This window comes from Carassius gibelio, chromosome B16 (assembly GCF_023724105.1).
Source record: "Carassius gibelio isolate Cgi1373 ecotype wild population from Czech Republic chromosome B16, carGib1.2-hapl.c, whole genome shotgun sequence".
Lineage (NCBI taxonomy): Eukaryota > Metazoa > Chordata > Actinopteri > Cypriniformes > Cyprinidae > Carassius > Carassius gibelio.
Genome location: NC_068411.1, coordinates 20,348,524 through 20,355,680, shown reverse-complemented (window position 1 = coordinate 20,355,680; position 7,157 = coordinate 20,348,524).

Sequence of the window (7,157 nt, the reverse complement as noted above, 5' to 3'; positions counted from 1 at the left end):
GCAGCATGGTGACAGGTGTGTACTGAAAGGTCAGTGAGGAATCTCCTACCTGAGGGAAACTGAAAAGGTTGGTGCTGCTTTGCTCCATCAAATATTAATCTCAGTACTGCTTTCCCATCAGATTCAACCCCAACAAACAAATAGAGCGGCTTTCCATTACGAATCCAATCACAATGGAGAAAAAAAGAGGACTCCAGGATGGATTTAAAAGTCCTTGATGGTGCTTTCGATTTGATGGTCAACTGGGGTTTGAAGAGTCGCTTTTGTGACAGCAAAATGTTTTAGAAGTTCAAAGCAGTGTTTATCTGCACAATTACAGATGGAAATGCTTGTTGATAAAGGTTTTAAAAAATATATTTTGTCAATTATAACATGAAACAATGCATTATGATGATAATATCATTTTAATTAAAATGTAAATCTTTTTTTTTTTTTTAAATGGACACTGCAAGACCAACTTGTTGTTAGAAAAAGAAAACGCATAAATAATTGATTCAGATACTGGAATCAAGGCGTTTTCAACAGGGGTTCTTGTACTGCAGGGGTCCACCAACTATTTTTGTATATATATATATATAAAAAAAAAAAAAGAAATTGTGTAAAAGCAAAAACACAAATGTTAACTTTAATGTTAACTAAAATGTAAAGTCTGGTGCATAAATCTTTTTTTAATTGTTCTTCGAAATTCTGCTGTGATTTACACTCAAAATTCAAAAATGTTTGATATTATTATTTATTGTAATTTAATATTTTATTTTCTACACGGGGAATATTTTTAATAGTGCAATGCTATCAACATGAAGTATACTATTAAGAATTGGGGACAATAAGATTTTTTTTTATTATTCAACAGGATTGCATTTAATTAATTAAAAATGACAACAAATACAATACGTTCCAAAAGCTCTCTATTTCTAATAATTCTGTTCTGTTTAAATTTCTATTCGTCCTGAAACATTGGTTTGCACAAACTATTAAACAACAACTGTTTTAAAACATAAAATTAATAATAAAATACTGTATAAGAAGAAGAAGAAGAAGAAAATGATGTTTCTTGAGCACCAAATTTTCAAATCATAATGATTTCTGTAGAATTATGTGACACCGATGACAGGAATAATGACTGCTGAAAATTCAGCTTTGCCATCACAGGACTAAAGAACATTGTAAAATATATTAAAATAGAAAATTATAATTAATAACATTTCAGAGTATTACCTTTTTTACTGTATTATGATTAAATACCAAGTTTTTGTTTTTCTCAATATTGAATAGTAGTGTAATTAACATTCATTTGATATTATTCACCAGCTATAGGCTTAAATTGTACCAATATGACTTACACATACACAAACACATAAGCACAAACACAAACAATGAAGCAATAGCACAGGTGATGTACAAAGTAATGTGAACTGAAAACCTCAAGCAATCTTCCCCTGAAAGAGTACATGTGTCTGAGTTACAGCTGAAGTGTTTTTCCATTTGTTGTCATTTGGGACAGCCCGATTTGTTTGACACGTAACATCAAGTAGCCTGAGCCACTGACCTCCTCAAGCCAAAAAAAAAAAAAAAATCTGTGCAAAATGAAATTTTTCATTTTGCGAGGGTAGCACACTCACTGTTCATTTCACTGTTGTGGTTTCCACCTCACAGCTGTCTGTTAAAGGTCAGAGTAATAAAGGCCCAGGCTTGGTGCCCTTACCATTCAGCACGAGCAGAGGCACCTATCGTCTCAATGACTCACACAGGACTCTCGGAAAGGTTACAACCAAATGCTAAGGAAGAAAAAGGAGGCAGAGTCTGGGCTCTCACTGAGAGAATCACAGAATTGCTCACTGTAATGTCAGTCGCCTTAATAACATACCTTTGCTCCATTTGCCACATTCTCTAAATATATTCATTCCGCTCTGTGCAAACCAGATTTATGTTGTTTACATGATAGAGAACAAGGAGTGTCATTTTTGAGCCACTAGCATCACCAAATGGATTTCTAACAATCCCTGAGTCTGAATATGCTTACTTCCCTATATGCTAAAAGTCCAAAATAATTGAGAGAAAAAGAGAGAGAGAGACAAAAAATGTTGTTCCACAGAAGAAAACCTGCCATACAGGTTATGAAAAAAATAAGTAAATAATAAAATAATTAAAAATTTAATCCCCTCAACTAATATATTTAAAATGGCAATAACAATTATATAATACTATATGATTAGAATTTAAATCAAATACAGCATGTCCTACTGTATCCTCATTTACATAATATAATACTCATTAGAGTGTTAATGTGGTTGTGGAGGACAACTTCTTTTTTAATGGATAAAATATTTTGCTTGTATTAAATCTCTCTGTTGCATATGGAATAACAGTGAACCTTTCATAACCTTAAATAACCAACTGTTTATTTTAGAGCTCTAACCAATGAAGAGGAAATGTGCCACATACGCATAAAAAAAAAATCATATTGATGTGCTGCCGAAAAGACGCTGCTCCAACGGCCATTAAAGCTGAATGTAGAGTATCCCTGCCATATACAAGATTCAAAAATAGAAAATGCCCACTGCAGTTTAATATGGCAATTTGCAGAGCTCTCTCAGCCAAAGTTATCCGTGGGGAGCCCGGGTTTGTTTTGTTTATAAAGTATAATATAACAATATGGTGCTCAGAATGGATATGATACAGTCTGATTTCCGCTCGCACGTGAATTTTTCTTTTCTCGCTAAGCGAGGAAAGACCCAAGTATAACATGCTTAACAAATGTTGTTTAAAAATATCTTATTTCATCCTTGAGAAACCTGCATAAACAAAAACAAGGATTAGCATCCCCGTAGTAGAACTTGAAGAAGAAGAAAAAAAAAAGATACACATTTTTTCACACTTACAGCCATTCTGGCACTAAGATGGCCGCCTGTCTCCTTCTCTCTCCTCTGCACATTGAAAACAGCTGAATGATGCATAAGATCCAGTCAAATATAACCTTAGAATAAATGCAATACCAATTCAGGGATTTCATATAACATGAGCAGAGGGAAGACAGAAGCCTGGTTCCAGCCCGCCAGCCTTTCTCCAGCACTAAATAATGGATTGTGGGTAGGTAAATGTTGGCAAATCCAACATTTCTTCCAGGAGGCAGATAAAGAGGTCATTGCACATGCCCCTCAGGGTTTAAACTGGAGAAAGAATTTCAGGATGCGCTCTGCCCTTTTTGTCTACCTCCCTCTCTTTCCTTCTTTATGTCCATGCAATCCAAATGTAAGAGTGAGGAGACATCAATATCATGGATTTACAGATCATGCGCTACTGATTAGGATCAATTCGGTATTAAACATTCAGTCCTATATAGGAATCATGCAATTCTTTCTAGCATTCAATGTGAGAAAGCCTAAGAGAGTTCATACAAATGTAGAGGTCATGATAAGGACATTCACAGTCTCAGTCTTAGACAGCACATCCAGAGACCGTCCACAGACCAGTCACACACTGTCTGATGCAAACTGCACACAATCCGATTGGCTGGCTGCTACGCAGTGTTCTCAGTCAGGCTGTTGTCAGCACATTGAGAAATAAAAACTGAAAAAAAAAAAAAAAACAACAATCAGAAAAAGACTGGTCACTTTAGATGTCCATCAGGTGTACAGTAAATGAATATACTTTGCAGAAGGTCAACAGTTCATTAAAAAGTCTTTTGTATGTGCTAGGTTAAGTATGGAACTATTTTACTCAAGATGCCAATCAAAAAAAATGGCAACAACGGATTAAAAGTCCATAGCTATGGCTTTCAATTTAAATGTTTAATAATGTTAACACAAACTGAGACCAGCTTTATTTGAGTGGTCACCAATGCAAAAATCTAGGGAACATCTTATGAGGGTCCTTTAATTATTGTTAACAACACAAAATATCTATAACCACAAACATACTATAGTTAATATTACAAACTGTTAAAACAACCTTTATCAAACATTAAAATGGCACTTGATACCATTAACACTAGACTGTGCTGAGAAATGTTACACTGTACAATGGTCTTAAAAGATGCCAGTTAATGCATTAACTTGCCCTCAAAGACTAAAAATACTAAATCCAAAACAAACCTATAAGTAAAACTAATAATTATTAATCTGAAAAGAAAAATTGAAAATAAAATTCTGTATAAAATAAAAAAATATCACAACTATATTAACCCTATACCATAGAAAGACAACATTTAAAATTGATGAAACATTTGATGAAATACCTTCTTCAAATGAGGTGCTCTGGTCCATAAAGATCATTTATTAATAGGAATTCACTTTTTTTCATACCAGTCCTGAATGGCACACAGCCCTATGTGCATAGTGAAGGGAATGTGATGTTTTCATATTTCCAATATGCCCCGTCAGCTGGGAGATCCAGCATTCAGAGATGGTTTATAGTGGTGTGTGGCCAATGAACGTTAAACCAGGGGCGATAACAGCTCAAGGACTTCCAATGACAGAGCTTAAAAAGAAGGCCTTAACACACAAACACACATACGCTCAGACATCAGCACTCTCAATGGATAAAGCCTATCTAAAAGAAGGCTGTGTAGGAGCAAAGGGAAGGACTCTGAGGCGGACCCCTGAGATGATAAGTGGGATGCAGCCGGTCATTTGCAGCATGTTGGAGCTCAGATGGCAAAGCGTCTGTGAGCACCCTCAAGAGACACACACGGTTTATTAATATAGCCTACCAGTTAAGATGGAAAAGAGCTCGCTCTGTTTACTACAGAATCAATGCCTTTACGGTTCAACCACGGCAAGAGATGTGGGGTTACACCGAGGTGAGGAAATAATGGAACAAGAGAGACAGAAAAACAAAGTGAAAGACCATTTATACTGCATTTATCTCTCTAGATACCAATGTGAGCATGAAAGACATGGATTGTGCCTTAAAAGGATTGTTCACCCAAAATTGAAGAGGCTGTCATCATTTGCTCAAGCTCATATTTCTAGAGTTTTTTTATTGGTAGTTTATTTTAACTAATGTAATTAACTAATGTTAACAAATGGAACCTTACTGTAAAGTGTTACTTAATGGTTTTCTTATACTTTGTATTATTGTCTTGTTGTTTATTACAAATAATTTACAAAAATGTAATCATGATACATTTGATTCAGATGCAAAATAACAAGATTTTATGTCTTAATTTTTCAAAAAACAAATCATCAGTATTAGGAAATTTTATGCTTAAAACAAGAAAAAATATAATTGCATCAATATTTTGACCAAGCCCACAGAGATATCATACAATTTGCCTATTCAGCACAATACAATCATCATAGGAGCGTAGTAAATGAAGACTGTATTTTATCATATCTTTGTATCTTTGCCTCTATGACACGGCTTTAATATCTCCACTGTTAAAACTGTAATGTAGTGGATTACTCAGGAACTTGCATGAACAAAACAACTAAGCTATTTTAAGGCCACTGGTTTAAAATGCGTGTTTCAGCAAGCATTTTTTTTTCTGAATTATTCAGAGCCTTGGAAATTCGATTTGAGTGGTAGAGGTGAACATTGTTTCTTTTTCATATTGTGTAAATAATATTAGCGTCAAAAGGTTTCATACACATCCAACATTCCCTGTGATTAAAATGCCATCAAGGGAAATGTTTTTTTTTTTTTTATGTGCATATGTGTGTGTGTTTTGTTCTTTAAGCTGGGTCGGCCCCAAGCATTAAATAATGTCAAAACAGTCTTGTGTAATGAGCCCCATATCTGGGGATGAAATATTTAATATGTTTCCCCCTTGGGCAGCTCATCTTTAATAAAAGAAAGTGGTTTGTATCTGTATTTACATAAAGACAAAGAAAGAATATCTAATCTGTATCAGAATTACAATAAAGCAGAACTTAATTATTCCTCTCACATTGTAAGACTGCTTTTTGAACACTTGCTAGCTATGATTACAATTCAATTGGAACTTATTACTGGTGAGTAATAATCCTGAAATCTTGAGCAAAAACTTGATTGCGGAAAATGAGAAAAATATATTATCCGTATAATTATGCATGACATTTGCAATTCGTATATCTGCAATGGTATAGGAATTACAATGTATGATAATGCCGGCTGGCTCATCTAGCATCTCAGAAATGTTACATTCATTAAGCCAAGAAGGAAATTCATATTTAGAAGGTTGACATTTATGCATCATCATAGTCTCATAAGCATACTGAAACACAGTCAAGTACATACACAAACATACATTTATTTTTACATGTACAGTATGTTATGCATGTCTCCCACTTGCTGTCAAACCAGCTCTGATGTGTCGAGGCATGGACTCCAACAAACTCTGAATGTGTCTAGTGGTATCTGCCACCAAGACATTAGCAGCTCATCCTTTAAGCCTCCATGGATCAGATTTGTTGGTTCAGCACATCCCATAGATTCTCAATTGGACTGAGATCTAGGGAATTTGGAGGCCAAGGAAGCACCTTGAACTCGGTCATGTTCCTCAAACCATTCCTGAACAATTTTTGCCATGTGGCAGGGTGTATTATACTGTTAAAAGAAACCACTGCTATGAAGGGGTTTACGTGATTCATCACACCAAACTCCCTTTTTATATTGCAGATGCCCATTGCATGGACTGGGGGCATCATAGGCCCCATACACAACAAATTTGACTGGGTTGGCCTTCACTCCACATTAGTTTCAGGAGCACATGCCACTGACACCATTTCACCACTTGTCCTTCCTTGCACTATAGCTAAGCACTGCATACCGGTAACACGCAACAAGACTTGGCGTTTTGGAGATGCTCTGATCCAGTTGACTAGCCATCGCATGTGGCCCTTGTCAAAGTCACTCTGATCTTTTCACTTGCCACTTTTTTCCTACTTCCAACAAATGAAATTCTTTACTAAAATATCCCACCTTTTGACCCATTGTAATGATGTAAACATGTTATTTACCTCAACCGTCAGTGGTTTTAATGTTATGCCTAAACCGTGTATAAAAAATATAAAAACACACACAAAATCAATCTAAAAACTTTATAACCACATAAAGTTAAATAATAAAATATAGCTGCAAGCAGCGATGGCGGGCTCAAGCCACCAATGCAATCACCACCCCGGTGGCATCAGGTAAACTGTGCCCAGCGGGCACATGCATTCACAATATCCCTC